The following is a 16,563-nucleotide window of genomic DNA, read 5'->3' as shown; positions in this document are numbered from 1 at the left end:
GGTGTTGTATAGTAGGAAAAATACAATTTTCGACAAATTGTGATTTGTTCCGATACGTCATACAAACTATCGGTCCTTTGCGAATTAGACAGAACGGGGGAAAGGAATAGACGAAGAGGTTGTCCCACGGGTGTTGAAGAGTGTCCTCTGCAGCTGCCCATGGGTCAGGCACAACTGAGTAGAAAACCTGGAGTTTCCTGTTGTGCCGGGTGGCGAACAGATCCACGACTAGACGCTCCCACAGGTTAAAGAGCCTTTCCGCTACGTCTGGGTGAAGGGACCACTCGGTTCCTATTACCTGATTCCAACAGCTCAACCGAGTGAGCCACGGCCGACTCGTGCACCTGCAACATCAACTGATGCAACTGGAGGGACACTAGGCCCCCTTGTTGTTGACGTACGCCACCACCGTGGTGTTCTCTCATCAACACCACTGAGTGTCCCATCAGACGGTCCTGGAACTCTTGGAGAGCGGGAAACACTGCCTTGAGCTCCAGGACGCTGATGTGACGGTGCTTGTTGTGATGATCCTACACACACGCAGCCAGCAACTCCTCCAGGTGTGTGCCCCATCCCTCGGTCAAGCGACCTGAAAACAGCTACACCTCTGAGTAGAGAGAGGAGAGAGAAGATCGAGAGAAGTGGAGGAGAGAGAGAGAGAGAGAGCCGAGGAGAGAGAGACGAGAGAGAGAGAGAGAGGAGGGAGGAGAGAGAGAGAGAGAGACTCATCTTACGAGGTTCCCGTCGCCCAGCCACCACCGGCTAGGTCCTGCCTCACCTCCTCCGTGAGAGACACAGGAAAGTACAGTGGGTCTCTTGCCTGTAACCAACTCTCCTTTAGCCTCCACTGAAGAGACCGCAGGTGAAGACGCCCGTGAGGGACTAACTTCTTGAGAGACGACAGGTGACCAATCACGACCTGCCACTGCTGAGCTGGCTGCTCCAATAGGGACAGGAACCGTCCAGCTGCCTCCCTGAACCAGCTGATCCACAAGTCTGCGGGGAAGACTCGCCCTGCTACCGTATCGATCAGCATGGCCAGGTACTTAATCCTCTGCTTGGGCTCGAGATCAGACTTCTCGAAATTCACCACGATCCCCGCCCAGATCGCAGCAAAACTTGAGGAGTCGATCCCTGTCCTGTAGCAACTGCTAGCGGGAGCTCGCCAGGACCAACCAATCGTCGAGATACCTCAAAAGACATATCCCTACCGAATGGGCCCAAGCCAACACCAGTGATCACTTGCTTGAACACCTGTGGGGTGGTTGAAAGACCGAAACGAAGTCCCCTGAACTGGTACACCGTCCCGTCGAGGATGAAGCGGAGGTACTTCCTAGAGGACTGATGGATGGGTATCTGGAAATATGTATCCTTCAGGTCCACAGAAAGCATGAAATCGTTCTCTCTGATGGACTTGAGCACTGACTGTGTCTTTCCATCATGAACCGAGTTTGGCGAATGAATCGGTTCAAGGGAGAGAGATCTATCACTGGGCGCCAGCCAGCCAGCCAGCCAGGAACTCCGCACCGGTCCGTTGCGAAGACCCAACGCCGCCTCACGTCCTGGACCGACTGGTTACTCGAGTGAGGACAGCGTCCCTACGCCTCAGAACCAGGTTGGCCCACAGATTGGCCGTCTGGTGGGCCAGGTAGATGGCCCTACCTCCAGACTGGCACAGTCTCCCGAAAGCCGGGTCCCCTTACAGGAGTGATGTTTCCAGAGGAGGCCGCAACCTTAGACAACTTTGAGGGGACCACAGGTCTAGCCAGGAGACTGCTTGGAATGCTGCCATGGCAGTCGATTCCAATGCAAGCGCCTCTTGCTGCGAGAACCAGAGGTTCTCTGACAGCAGGTGTTGGAGAGGACACCCCCGGAGTTAGCCTAGCCAGCTCCGGGTTAACCTGTTTGGGCGGCAGAGGGTCCTCCGTTGGCACGTAGAATCGCCTCTGTCACGGTAGAGGTGGGGGAAGGAGATTGGACGACCTGCCGGACCGAAGAGAACCCTCCTGTCCGGAGACGAGAGAGTCCATCTGGCCCAGCACACTGTCGGCCAAGGCTGATTGAGGCAGGCCCACCGTCATCCTGGGTTCCTTCTTAGGACCCCAGAACGACTCCAGCCTAGGTGTAGGCTCAGAGGGTGGAGGCGCCGATCCTTCCCCGAAGTCATTGTGCTGACAATCAGCGCAATTACCTCAGCAAACAACCTCTGAATCTCGGGAGTGACTGCGCCCTGCGGAGATGGACCGTCAAGCCCATCCAACGAGAACGCCTCCCGAGACCCTCTTCCTTCCACAGGAGGAACCACAACAAACCCCTCATAGTTTCCTCCTTCCACTTGTGCATACAATGTGGTCGGTCCTAAGACCGTGCCAGGTTCGCAGACCCTCTTGAAGGGACCGCGAGAAGAGCACTCCTCGCGATCGCTCCTAATCGTCTCATTCTTCCCGTTGTAGTCCGAGGAAGTTACAGGGATAGGAGAGGCAAGGCCTGACGCTCCCCCCTCGCCCACCGGCAGAACCGGGGTGCTTGGGGGGGCTGCAGGCGATCGCCCAAACCCGAGGTGGCGATCGAGCTACAGGCCTGGTCGCGTGGCTCCCTGGGAAGAACCGCTGGACCGAGAACACAGTCCCGATGGGAGTGGTGGTCAGGAGACCGGTTAGAGTCCACTGTTGCAGTGGGAGCGAGGCCTGTCCTCACGGTGTGCCAAGGTGCCTGGACCAGCCGAGGCTGGTCCTGGCGACCGAGGGGACCTCTTCCTTGCCTCAGCCTGCATCTGGTCCGGTGGGACCGTCGCGTCAACCCTGGGTACCAGTGGATCGCCACGAGAGAGATCGCTGGCCTGGCAAGAGTCACCTAGGTGACCCCCACCAGTCTTCCGCTCCGTGCCTGGGTCCTGGCAGCGAGCAGGCTCGGCTGCCTGGACCCTGGCTGCATGGTCACCGGGAGGCGACCGTACACTCGGTACCTCTCGCAAACGAGAGGGCAGACACGGTACCTGGGCACCAAGGCAGAACCTCTGTTGCCCGGTGAGGGCATGTACCAGTGTTAGCCGGCACTCCTCCAATCCTCGTCTTCTTCTTCCTTGCGGAAGGAGAGACGGGCCCCGTTTCCCGAAGGAACAGGAGGACCAGCGGAAGCCCCAACCGTCCCACCGGAGTGGGACGGACCCTTAGAGGTCTCGAAGCGAGACTTCTTAGGGGGGGAGGAGGCTACTTTCTTCTTCCTCGGCTGTGGGGCCTTGGAAGTCGAAGGGAAGAAGCGGCAGCAGACGACGACGAAGAGGACGATGGAGACGACGACGACACCTTCCTCTTCTTCGTCAGCTTCCTCAGGACCACCGTCAGGTCCTCCATCCAGGAAGGAGCCGGGGCAGTTGGCGAAGCAACAGGGCCCAGCTGCACCTGTCCGGAGGAACCTGGCGTGGGGGCAGCAACACCACTGGTAGGAACGACGGCGGCAGGCACAGGAGCAGGTGGTGGTACGGGAACCAGTGGCATTCTAGGCACTGGCGGCGAGCTCTTGGGACACCGGAAATCAGGGGCTGGAGCGAGAGAGCCAAAACCAGGTGGAGGCATGACGACCCTCCTCTGCACTCCAACAGTGGCGCCTGCACAGCAGCTGTCGGGGTCACCATAGACACATGCTGCGTATACACAAGGTGAGGGAGGGGCAGCATACCCTGGCGTCGACACCGTAGTGGTAGTAGTCGTGACAGGTCCATGGGTCATCGGCCTGGAACCTCTCGCAAGATGACACAGCAGCCCCTGAACGCTCAGTGTCCCCTGGAGGCCCAGCGAGTACCAGACCTGGCCGAGATCGTTCCCCCGTGGCAGGCATACCTGAGGAAGCAAGGGTTGGGTTAATGGGGGGGGGGGGGGGGAAAGACAGGTCCCATATCCAGCAAACTTGAAGACCCCGAGTACAATTGCACGTCGGGGTATCTCGCTCCCTCCTCTACGCTCGACTGATCGAGGGAAGAGAAGGAGCGATACACACCCCCTTGAAGGGGAAGGAGCCATACGTGAAAGCTGTGATGGAGGGAGAAAAGAGGAAGACGTGTCCGTGACCAAGGGAGTAACCGGAGAACCCTCTGACAACTCCTTGGCCGGTTTACGCGCCTTCTTCCTCCCATTGTAACGCTCCCACTGCTACCCACCGTACCAATTAACACATATCACACAAGGCTCGGTGCGAGAGCACTCACGCCCTCGACACTGAGTACAATATTCATGTAGATCCACTTCATAAAGGGATCGAAAGGCCCCACACTTACGGCCATCCGCACCAGGGAACAATCTGCGGCTAATGGGGGGGCGGGGGTCTCTCTGGCTCACAGAAATCCATAGTCACTCGAGCAATAATAATAAAAAAAAATAACCAAGTACTCACGTTATGATAAACAAGCACACAGCAAAAGAGAAAGTAAGATAGTAATTCACAATGAAGTATTTCCAAAGCATACGACAGAAGTGGGCAGAGCGGCGAACAACACGTCTATCACCCAGCGCCGGCTGAAAGCAATGTGAATCTTCACCTCTTAGTCGTGCGGGACCACCGACTGTCAGACAAGCAGTTAACTACCGAACCTCCTTGTTCGAAGCTTACGACCAGTTCCAGCTGCCACTGATTACCATTCCTATAGTTAAAGGACCGATTGTTTGTATTACGTATCGGAACAAATCAAATTTCCAATAGAAAAAACCCACGCTTGTCTATAGCATGGAGTTCCCCGACTCTTTTAGCTGTAGCCAGAGCCAAAATAAACAAGAAAATCTACTATTTGAGGGACATTTGTATAAGAAGAGGCTCTATGTCTCTTACACCAAAGTCTGAACAATGCCTACTTTTGCTTGATAGACTCTACTAGTAGACTGCCTTCTGCATTTAGCAACCACTTCTGCAGCTCTTGAAAAGCCTTTCACTTGCATAAATCTGTGGACAGTCAAAATCCTTTCATTGCCAGAGTGTATATGCTCTGCTGAAATCTTCTGAAGTTGGGCTGTCTGAGCAGACTTGAAATCAATGGAAGTAGCTTTGGAAAGTACACAGTAAGATCAAGAAAATTCTGGTAACCATTTTTTTCTCGGCCAAAAGATGGCTATTAACATCATCCTGTTTTTGGTGAGACCCAAAAAATCTGAGCAAGTATCACCATCCCTAAATAAAGAATGCATTGTGATAATCAGCCAGATTTCTGCAGGTTCTCAAATAGTCTAGATTCTGCATTATTAAAGGGTCTGCTGAAATTCATTCATGCATTTTCTTTTGTGGGTGAACAAATCAGCTTATTTTCCAGGTATAAGGAAAAGTTGATTCTCAGTAAATGGAACTATTTGGCTAACGAGCCAAGCAGTCTCGTAAAAACCTGTGGAGCTGTCAACAGTCCGATATACAAAGCACGTAACTGAAATACTTGGTTCCAGAAAACGAACCTCAAATACCTGTGAGTAATGAATTGGAGCATGGAAGTGTGTTCCTCATGTCAAGGGAAATCATCTAGTTCCCTGATGAATGGAAGTGAGAACAGACTGGTTCATTTCCATGTGAACTTTGTTGTCTGAATGTAAAAATTTAGCGCACTCACCTCTAAAACCAGCCTCCATCCTCCTGAGAATTTGGGAAATAAGGAATATGCGGTTGTAGAATCCTTCAAGATCGCACTGTCCCACTACTTCTGAGAGGGCTGAATACTTTTCCGATGATATAGAACAAGTTGCCAAGCAACACAAATGCTGGTCAAAGAAGGCTTCTTTTTGAAGGGTATGGAGTATCCTTCTTTCAGAAATTTTATTACCCACCGACCCTTTTGTACTCCATCTTTCCCAAAAACATAGGGGTCTAACTCCCACAAGCACGAGGCGAAGTGAACAGCTGCCCGAAGTCTAGATTGCAAACTCTGTCTGCCGCCTCAAAAGGGTTGACTGAACAGGAGGAGCTGACTTACTGGTAGTTTCCTACTATCGAAGGTGTCTAGTGAACTGGGCAAGTAAATCCTGGGTTGATTTCTTGAGGAGATGCGAGACAATCTCTCTACTGTATATTGAGAAAACAAATGACATTTTTCAAGGGGCAAGAACATGAGAGCAGACGTATGGGACAACGTAACGCCCTTGGACATGAGGACACCCAAAGCTTCCTCTTCTTGAGAAACCACATGGTGTATAAGGAAGCTACTCCCATAAACTCAACTCTAACTGCCTTGTCTAAACAGAAAAAGCCACCAGGCCAATCCAAGGCAATGTCTTCCAAGAAGTCGTGAAATTCAAGAACCTTTCTGGCCAATGCACCGATGGATCAGTCTAAAAAAACTAAGCACCTCAAAAATCTTACAAAAACTTTGAATAAGTGGTCCATTTCCAATGAAGAAAACAATCCTAGTCGAAGAAAATGCAGATCTTAGGGCTGAATCAATCAGACCACAGAGGTTCCACTGGGAGGAGGCAGCTACTCCCAAGGAAGGAGCTTCCTACTACTAGATAAATGAGATGCAAAATACTAAAACAAGCCTTACCTTGTTGCCTTTTCTCTGAAAGCCAATTCTCCACTTCACACATCACTTTTCTAGACGAAAATGAGAGAACCACTTTAGGCAGTCTTTGAGTCGGTTGGTTGGTCGCTCAACAAAAACGACAAAGCAGGAGGTGCCGCCACTGGGGAAAAGAGGTCAGGAAAACATCTGTAGCATATGTAAGCATAGGCTGAAGTGGGTTAGAATCCTAGATATCTTCTTCACCCAACGAAATAGGAGACATAGAAGGATCAGGAGGCGACATTACCAACGAAAAAGATGATTTCTGGAAAAGGCCCATGATGCTATCCAACTGTTCCTGGAGAGATCCCAAAACAGGGTCTGTAGCAACAAGTCTGAGGTGGGCGCTTGGCGGCCAAAGTAGAATCAAAAGGAACTGGAACAAAACACTAGCGCACACTACTGACGAAGAATGATATGGTGCCAGAAGACTCCCAACAGCCATATGGTGCACTGGCGCCAACCTGAGTCTGGACATTCAATTACTAGCGGTGCTCGGCTTCAACTGGATGCTTGGCACCATACAGGCGCTTTGCTATTGATGGGCCCTTAACAGCTAATGGTTACTCATCCATTACACGGTGCTCTGAAGAGGTAGGTAGGCGCTAACATGAAGATGCGACTGAGGGGCAACTACCTGTGGGCAGACTCCAAGTGACCTCCTTTGGGCCTCCAGTATGCCTCCTCCCAGGGCTGGGGGAGTATGGCAGCCTTTGCCTAAGAGTTGGTGGGGACAGCTGACAAAGCGGTCTGGTTCAGAAGAGGGAGACCAGGAGAAAGAGAACGTGGCAAAGGAGGAGGATTGGAGATAAAAGTCAAAATAGCAGGATCAGACACAATCAGCATTGCTAGATTTAGGTGTAATGTCCTGAATAGCTACAATTCCAAGTTTGTTTGCCTCTAATAGCCACTTTTCTCTTTCTATCTTTCTCTAGCTTAGAAAGGTAAGAAGTCAGTCCTATCTTTATTTGTCCCACTCTCTACACTCCTTACAAATAAGTCAATGGTACATGTCTTGACCACCATTACACATAGTATATATAGTATGAGAATCATAACAGGCTTTAGTGAGTCTGGTATTACAGCCATTGCTGCAATACCAAAAACTCGAAGAGCTAGAATCTGACATCTGTCACTAGCAAAAGTCAAAATAAGGTAAAAATAAAACTCGTTTAACTCTGTAAACCTAACTAAATATCCAAAGGCTAAGGCTAACTAGACAAGAAATACTTCATCAAAGATGATGCCACAAATTCCAAACAAAGCTGCAGTGGTTAACACCTTGCCAGAAGAAAACAAACTGAGCTCTTGGCTGGGTTTTTTTGTTTTTTGTTTGCCCTGAAAGTGGGCAGGGTCTGGCACCTGCAATAAACAAAAGGGCTATCGCTACCAGTGAATTTAAAATTTAAGCTGTCATTGAGTAGAACTCTTAGCTAAGTAATTACTGAGTAATTACTGGGTAAGTTACTTAAATAAAATAAACTTTTAAGGTACTTACCTCTATCATCTGCTTTACCTACAACTACTTCGCAAAGGTTCAACAAGTGTTAAAATTGAAAACTATTGTTAACGAATGCTCTCAATAATTAACTCCCCTCTCTTTGGAGGCTAGGTATAAGACATCAATTGCTCTGGATGCCATTCTTCAATTAATCTCATAAGAGGGGGAGGATGGAGTAATCCCAATGATAGGGGTTAAGTACTTAAATGTATCTTATCATAAAAATAATTATTTTTGAGGTAAAGTTTACTCTCTATCATTTGCAGACTCCAACATTGTGTGCCGAAGGAGGGCAAGTGATTTTTCAATTACTAAATTATCAGATATTAGAAATATTCTTATTACTGCTTATATGATGAATATGATCTCATGACGAAGTATTTGCCAGATGAGGATGTTCATCAGATGAGGTCCATTAGTGTTGGAGGAACACGACTCCAATAATTAGCCATTGGTGGAGACTGAGCAATGCAGAATGACAAGTTAGACCCCTCTGCCACAGGCCTGCAGAGCTGATGGATGCTAAAACCTTAACAATATATGATCCTTAAAGCTTTACCACAAACCTAGCTGAGTTAGTGTGACACCTCACACCAAAAACACCACCATCAATATCCATGAAAAGGCGGTTCTTGATCCAAAAAGGAGCAATAGCTCTGCAACACAAGTCCCCATCTTACTTAGTTGAATGAACTTGGTCACCCATACCTAAGAAAACAATGCCCATACAAACTATTCATAATATACCATAATTAAAACAAAAGTAGAGTAACATATTACCAAGTATGAAATCCAACACACATGGTTCCTTACTTACCAACATGGGGGTCAATAATGAGAACCTCATCCATAAAACATAAGGGGAAGGCAAGGAGAAATCTCCTATGCTTTAACTATAGGTGCTGGTGTACGGCAGTCTTCCTACTGGATTTCGATGGCCTCCAGAAGTTCCAAGTGACAAACAAGAGCTACCACACCACTGGCGCCGCCAAAACTTGATAGGGCCTAGAGAGAGGTACTGATGAAAACATACCATAGATGTAGCAGCTGCTCTGATAGTGTAGTTTCACTTTCATAAGGAGGCATTCCTCAGGATACAATGCATGGTGTGCTTCCAGGATTATGGCTTTAATAAAGAAAGCCATGGTATTCTCAGACATAAGAACCTCAGGAGTCTGGACGGTGCATAGGTTCCTACACTGCTTTAATCCAGAATGGCTTAACCCCTTCTTTACCGGGTGGGTGAGCAGAATGTAAACATTGTGTTCGCTGCCGAACTAAATCTCTCGGTAGTACTCCAGTTTGGAGGGGTGCCGATCGTAAAAATATTTGCCAAAAATACACTAATCAAGACAGGCTAATGAAATTATCAGGTATTATTAGCACTATAATAACGCATATTCTCTGTTAGTTTTATCATCCTACAGGGAAAATAATGATTTTATGAAAAAAAATGTGAAACTCAAGTGTCCCTTGTACAAAGGACACTGGTGGTCGGTGAGAAAACTACAGTCTTGAATAGAAATTCGGTCTTACAGAATGTTGGTATATCGCACCTGGAACATGCATATAAAGTATTATCAAAATAGAACAGTAAATAAGCACGTAATAACAAAAAAAAAAAAAAAAAAAGAGCAAAAACTAAAGCGAAAGCCCCGCCAATAAATATGGAAATCGCAAATTTTATAGTATATCTTTCAAAAATTGGTCGATGTCATTTTCTACGTTTTCTAAGATTAGTTTCATCACAGAAAACAACTTTAGGGGTATCAGGGGTATCTAAACTAATTTTTCAAGTTTCTTGCCCTCAGAAAAAAAATCGCTTTTCGCTTTTTCTCTGGTTTGGTTTTTTATATATAAAGTTACTATAAGGCTTTATTTTTACCTTCATTTATCTGGTGTTCATATCTTTTATTTGTAAAATGTAATAAGTGAATAAATAAATAAATACAGTAAATGATACAACTGGTTTTATACTTGGGTAGAAGTTATTACATGTTTACGCTTGTCTGGTTTTGTGATTTTTTGTTGAGACGCAGTTCATCTGTCACCTACACACTACTATAAGCAGTAATAATATTTTTTGGGGTTCATCATACGTCTGGCATCGTGTCATATTGTTATTTTGTCCAAAACTCTTCAAACCGAAATTACAGAATGATTGGAAGTCCCTATCTGAAAAGAGGAGTATTGGTGATACTATGCGTACCACCTTTATGCACCTGGTGCGGTGTAGTAGACTTGAATGGTGGTACCCACCTAGCTCCAAACAAACTTTCGGTAATGAAGAGGTTAACACAAGCCAGCATGAATTTATATCCTAGATGAGAAAACAAACCTTTGGCATCTCTCAAAAAAGCACATCAACTTTACTATCTTGTTAATCCTAGCACAAAGATAGGAAACACCATGATATCTATAAAGCTTCCACTGTACTGAACAAGAACTTGGTGGACTTTCCCTTTGCAGTTAGGAGTCACTATTTGACTTATAAAAGTCTCTAGAACTGAGGAGCTTGTCAACAATGGTTAAACGAAGCATTTTGATATTTCAATTAAGTTTCCCCGTCCCCACCTGTCTTAGCAGATTTGTCTACGACGGTAATTGTTTGGTAACTTCTACTAACATTTCAAGGACTGGGAACCAATGCCTTCTTGGCTAGCAAAGTGCGATTAGATTACGGTGGTGTTCCCAGTAGCCCTCAACTTCTTGAGTACCCCCTTCAAAAGTGGAAAAATAGGCAAGACATGCACGAATAAGTTTGTCCAATCTTGAATCATAATGTCTACTGCCCAGGCTGGAGACAATGTTTCAACTTTGTTGCAAAAAGAACAATGAGGGGTGGCTGAACTCGCTCCAAATCGCATTGCGAACTATAGGGTAAAAGATAAATTGTGGGAGAGTACCCGTCCTAGGCGACTTAATATGTTTGCCAAAACATAGAGTCAACCAAACACAAAACCAAGGCAACCAGCCCGAGCAGAGCCTTTGTTAGGCTCAGAGGTCTGGATAAACTAATCCTTTACAATAATAATAATAATAATAATAATAATAATAATAATAATAATAATAATGAGGAATGATAACAGCGGCACAAGATCAGGTACTAAGAACCAGATATGTTCAAAGAACGATAGACGGAAATAACATCTCTCCCATATGTAGGAAGTGCAATATGAAGAATGAAACCATTAACCACATAGCAAGCGAATGCCCAGCACTTGCACACAACCAGTACAAAAAGAGGCGTGATTCAGTAGCAAAAGCCCTCCACTGGAGCCTGTGCAAGAAACATCAGCTACCTTTGCAGTAATAAGTGGTACAAGCACCAACCTGAGGGAGTGATAGAAAACGATCAGGCAAAGATCCTCTGGGACTATGGTATCAGAACAGATAGGGTGATACATGCAAATAGACCCAGACGTGACGTTGATTGTCAGTCAAGAAGAACAAAGTATCATTCATTGATGTCGCAATACCATGGGACACCAGAGTTGAGAGAAAGAGAGGGAAAAAATGGATAAGTATCAAGATCTGAAAATAGAAATAACAAGGATATGGGATATGCCAGTGGAAATTGTACCCATAATCATAGGAGCACTAGGCACGATCCCAAGATTCCTGAAAAGGAATCTAGAAAAAGTAGAAGCTGAAGTAGCTCCAGGACTCATGCAGAAGTGTGTGATTCCTAGAAACGGCGACATAGTAAGAAAAGTGATGGACTCCTCAGAGGCAGGATGCAACCTGGAACCCCACACTATAAATACCACCCAGTCGAATTGGAGGACTGTGATAGAGCCGCTCCTAAATAAATATAATAATAATAATAATAATAATAATAATAATAATAATAATAATAATAAAAAGTATGTCTGTTGATCTTGTTAATTAAAATAAGATCAAACAGACATATTATTGTGGATTTACTTTTCTCATAATAATAATAATAATAATAATAATAATAACAATAATAACAATAATAATAATAATAATAACAACAACAAACTAAGGCATATGGACAAATTCCTCTCCACTATCCAAAGGCTAAATCCCTGGTGATGGCTACTAGGGTTTCTCTTCATGCCCCCCTGCCTTCTTCGATAACCCAGAGAAGCCAGACATTTCCAAGAGACAGAAATTACTTTGTTGGACACCATTCATCCAGGTCTTACATCCTTCCGGATAGCCAACAACACCAAGCACTTAATGAGAAGACTCGCTTCTACTGCTGACCACACCCAAGGCAACTTGTTTTCTGATGACACACCCCCATCTTCATCCAAGGGGACTGAATAAAGTGAGATGTCTGGGCTCGGGGACTCTAAGGACTTCCTGCAAGAAGCCACTACTACTGACATCCACCAACAAAGGGAAGGGTTCAAATCTTTCTGGCTAAGTCTCTCTTTGTTGCTTTTGTTTTTTGCTTATAATCCCACCGCAATAGAAGCAAGAAAATCGAGTTAAGTAGGGCAAAATAACACTGCTCTCCCCTCAGCTGATTTTTTCAAACCAAGACATAGATCGCTTTGTTTGTATGTTATAACACTATACATAAGTAATATGAGACTACATACAGTATTATTGGATACAGTGAAGTACAGCATAACTTCAAAAGCCAGCCAAGGAAAAGATACTTACTTGTTGTTTGTATTTTATGAGGGTCTCTTGGTGCTTTGGCGCTTCGATAAGTACCAAAATATGTACCGATATCCAGACAACATATCTAAGTCTAGTTCACGTATTTAAGCCAGTTTTAAACTTAAAAACACTTTATATAAAGAAAAATAACCTTACCACATATGAATAGTTTTCTAAACATTAATTTATGCTAAATAGAAGCAAGAAAGTCTCTCTGAATTGAGTTAAATACAGCAAAATGATCTTACCTCCGCCCTTATCTGATTTTTCCAAACCAACACGATCGGTTATTGTATTTTATAACACAAATAGTAATAGAAGACTACATACAGTATTAGTGGATACTGTGAAGTAAAGGATAATGTTATAGAAGAGCAGAGGAAAAAGATGCATATTCATTACATTTGTATTTTATGAGGCAGTCTCGGCACCTAGCCTAAGCAGCCGATAACCAGACAACGGCTCTATACACCCTACAAGTGTAAAAAACCAGATATGAATATATTTAAGAAGCGCCCAAAAACTGAAATGCCTCTAACCGATGGCGATGATAACCGTGGGCTGCTGTACATTACTCTTGCAGTAACCCCCACTCCCCCTAAAAAAGTTTAAAAATAGTATGTAAAAATTTTCATAAAACACTTAAACAGAGGGATTATGTTAATTTGGCTTCTTTGTACTCTTGAAAATCATATCACCATCAACAACAATTTTAGGTTAGACTTTCCATCAATACTTTAGATGTTTTGTTTTGCATTTTCTTCCAGAATTCAAAGCTGGACTAGGGTGTTATCATTTGTCTTCAGTCTCTGTGATTTTCTATGTATTTTTCGAACCAATTGTTCTCAGCATATTCCCACAATTCCATCTTTAACTGTCAAGCCTATGTACATGCAAAGCTAAAGAATGGAATGCATTACAGAAGAAGCTGAATATCTGGGTGAAATGAGGCCAAAATGAATCAATGCAAACTATCTGACAAAAGGACTGTAGCTGACAGGGTGCAGGTACATGTAATCAGCAACCCACCCCAGAATTTCAATCTTCAGGGCTCTAACCTAATATCTCTGTAATCAGGATCCCTCAGCATAATACAGGAAAAAACCATGTATCAAAATACCTGTACACTGATGTATATAGTGGGCTTCACAATAAGAGTTGCTTCAGAGTAGTGATTTACATTGTAAACAACTTCTGGATCTTCCACTTCACAGCATTGCCTAAAGAATCCCTTAAACTTTTCATGGCACTCAATAATAAAAGGATTCAGGCAAGTAAGGTGGGAAGCTTCATCGGCAAACCCTGTTAAGAAAAATATATTTCAACTTAATCTAGAATTTTGTGAACATACATTAGCAGAACATGTATTGTATAAAATCTGACCCGTACAGGTACTCCTCATTTAACGATGGACTCATTTTACAACAACTCTGAGTTACAATGGCAACAAGAAGATAAAAAAAAAACATAAAATGAAAAAAAATATTGCCTAATGGTGGTCAAAATAAAAAGGCTATTCAGTGCTGATAATCTAGCCTTGCTAGGTTTTTGAAAACCTTGAAATCTATGGTTAACACAATAAATAAGGCTTTAATATACTTTGTAAAGAAAAGCTATACAGTTGAATCTCTTAAAACCGGCATTCTATTGTCCAGGAACTCCACTGATTCAGCTTGATTTAGCTGCCATTAGTTCGTTGTGCGGCCAACTGGGTGGTGTACGTATTGTTTACAACTTCAAGACAGCAAAAATTATGTCACATCTACTTTGTTTTTATGAAAATAATTCTTAGTAATGAAGAGAAAATATGTGAAGTCAAATGTTTTCTTTATATTAACTTGAAAATAAATATGTTTTTTAAAATATATTTTTTAAATATTCAACTTGCGAAGTCTCTACCATGTCAAACCTTTTAATCAAAAAAATGAGACATTTTTGGCCATGCACGAATTCTTTACTCCTATATGTGATAGTTTGATCATTGCTTTTATACAATTGTGTATTTACATTTTTGATATGTCACCCATGAGATCAGATGATGCTAGAGGTAAGAAGTGCCAGCATAAATCTTTATCTATGCTAGAAAATGTTTATCCCATTAGCAAATAGTTTAGTGTTCACTTTCCCCAACAGATGGTGGTGTGCTTTGTTTACGTTTTGATAGCGACATTCAAATGCACTGTGATGCCAAAATCATTCATTATTTTTTTCATCTCACTATCTTCTACAACAAAAATGAATGACAAAGAAACTAATAGCAATAATTATGAAATACCAAATTAGGATATGGAAGTCACCAATAAAAATGTGCAATTCTTTGAAAAGTATAGTACGTACTGTGCTGACTTACTATTAGGTTAACTCTGAAATGTAGGCTAAATGTGTTAAATAAAGTACACTATTTTAATGAAAATTATACACTAGGAAGTCATAAAATAATGAAGTTAAAATATATGAGTAATAAAATGATATAAAAACCATTGTCAGAACTTAGCCAAGTAATAGGTTATGCCAGAAACTAGTTCTGTGTATAACATATAACTGAAAATTATACTAGTAGTTGAAATAAAAGAGAATAACACTCTTAACAACAATTTGTTTAACGACATTGGTTGCTGGAATCAGAAGACCCCGACATTAAACGAGGAGTACTTGTACTTTTAAAACTATTTTGCAAGCTCAAGCTTGTTTTTACAAGCCATACTATAATTAAACCCTCAAGCTCTATACAGACTAAGAAAAATCCTCTAAAATACAACATTCACTGGATTATTATTAGGCAACAGCCTTCTTTCCTTTTATTGCCAAGCTTGAAATTCTATTCTAGCTTCTGTTTTCCTTCATTCATTATAAATCACACTTGCCCAAAAAAACTTTCGTTCACATTATGGACTAAAAACCAACACTTAGTTTTAAAACCTGCTGATTATAATTTGAAAATACCAGAAATAGTAAATAGAAAACATTTTTCTTAGTAAAATCACCCTAAACTTCATTTTGTACCTTTTTTGGAGGCTGCAAACTGCAGAATCTTGGCAATGCTGGCAAGATTTCTTCTCTGGGCATTGTTAAGCTTTTGGTCTGGCGATACCTTGATGATGTCAAAAGCATCAGGAGCCACAATGGCTGAATTGATATATCTGTAGTACAAGAGATTACCAACTACCTGCAATGACAAAGAATATAACAATTACAAAAGGTGTACTTGCAACAGACAAATGATGTACTCTACTAGTAGAGGTTATAATATAACAAATTTGAATAATTAGTGGGACTTGCTGATCTTTGAATTCAGGGAATGATAAATATTGAGTTATTGGCAGTTTTAGGTTGTTTTATGTCAAACAAACATATCCTGAACTGCTATTGCTAAAACATTTGTTTAGATGGGTTTCTTGACAATTTTGTTCATTGCATGTATGGCACTGAGCAACAAATTGTCACAAAACCTGTAAAAAAAATTTTAAAATCCCATTTAGTTTGAAATGATTGATTAACTCTTGCATTACCACTAAAATATCTCCATTTTCTCTAGTGACAGCAATCAGGAAAATACAAGATTGAGTAAAGCGCCCAAATTTCCCGATCCTCAGCACTCGTCAACGTAGTACAAGACATATAGAGTAGACCTCGCTTATTCACGGTTTGGCAATCGTGGATTTAATTATTACTGCATTTTTTTGTTATTTAGTCACAAAATTAACATAATAAAAGGCAGTTTTAAGAATTCTTAGAGGGGTATTTGGTGTTCCAGCTATAACAATGTCGAAAATTGTATTTTTCCTAACTATACAAACCCTCGGTCCTTTAACAATAGGAAGGTACTTAACGGCAGCTGAACCGGTTGTAAGCTTCGAACAAGGGGGTTCGGTAGTTAACTACTTGTACGGCGGTT

General features: G+C 43.2%; 1 pseudogene; it reads right to left on the bottom strand.

The window, feature by feature from the left end:
* LOC135213844 (nicotinate phosphoribosyltransferase-like) overlaps positions 1 to 16,563 on the bottom strand; it is an 88,170-nt pseudogene that overhangs the window by 23,161 nt on the left and 48,446 nt on the right.

Source organism: Macrobrachium nipponense, chromosome 43 (genome assembly GCF_015104395.2).
Source record: "Macrobrachium nipponense isolate FS-2020 chromosome 43, ASM1510439v2, whole genome shotgun sequence".
In the NCBI taxonomy this organism is placed as follows: Eukaryota; Metazoa; Arthropoda; class Malacostraca; order Decapoda; family Palaemonidae; genus Macrobrachium; species Macrobrachium nipponense.
This window is presented reverse-complemented; position numbering and strand designations above follow the sequence as displayed.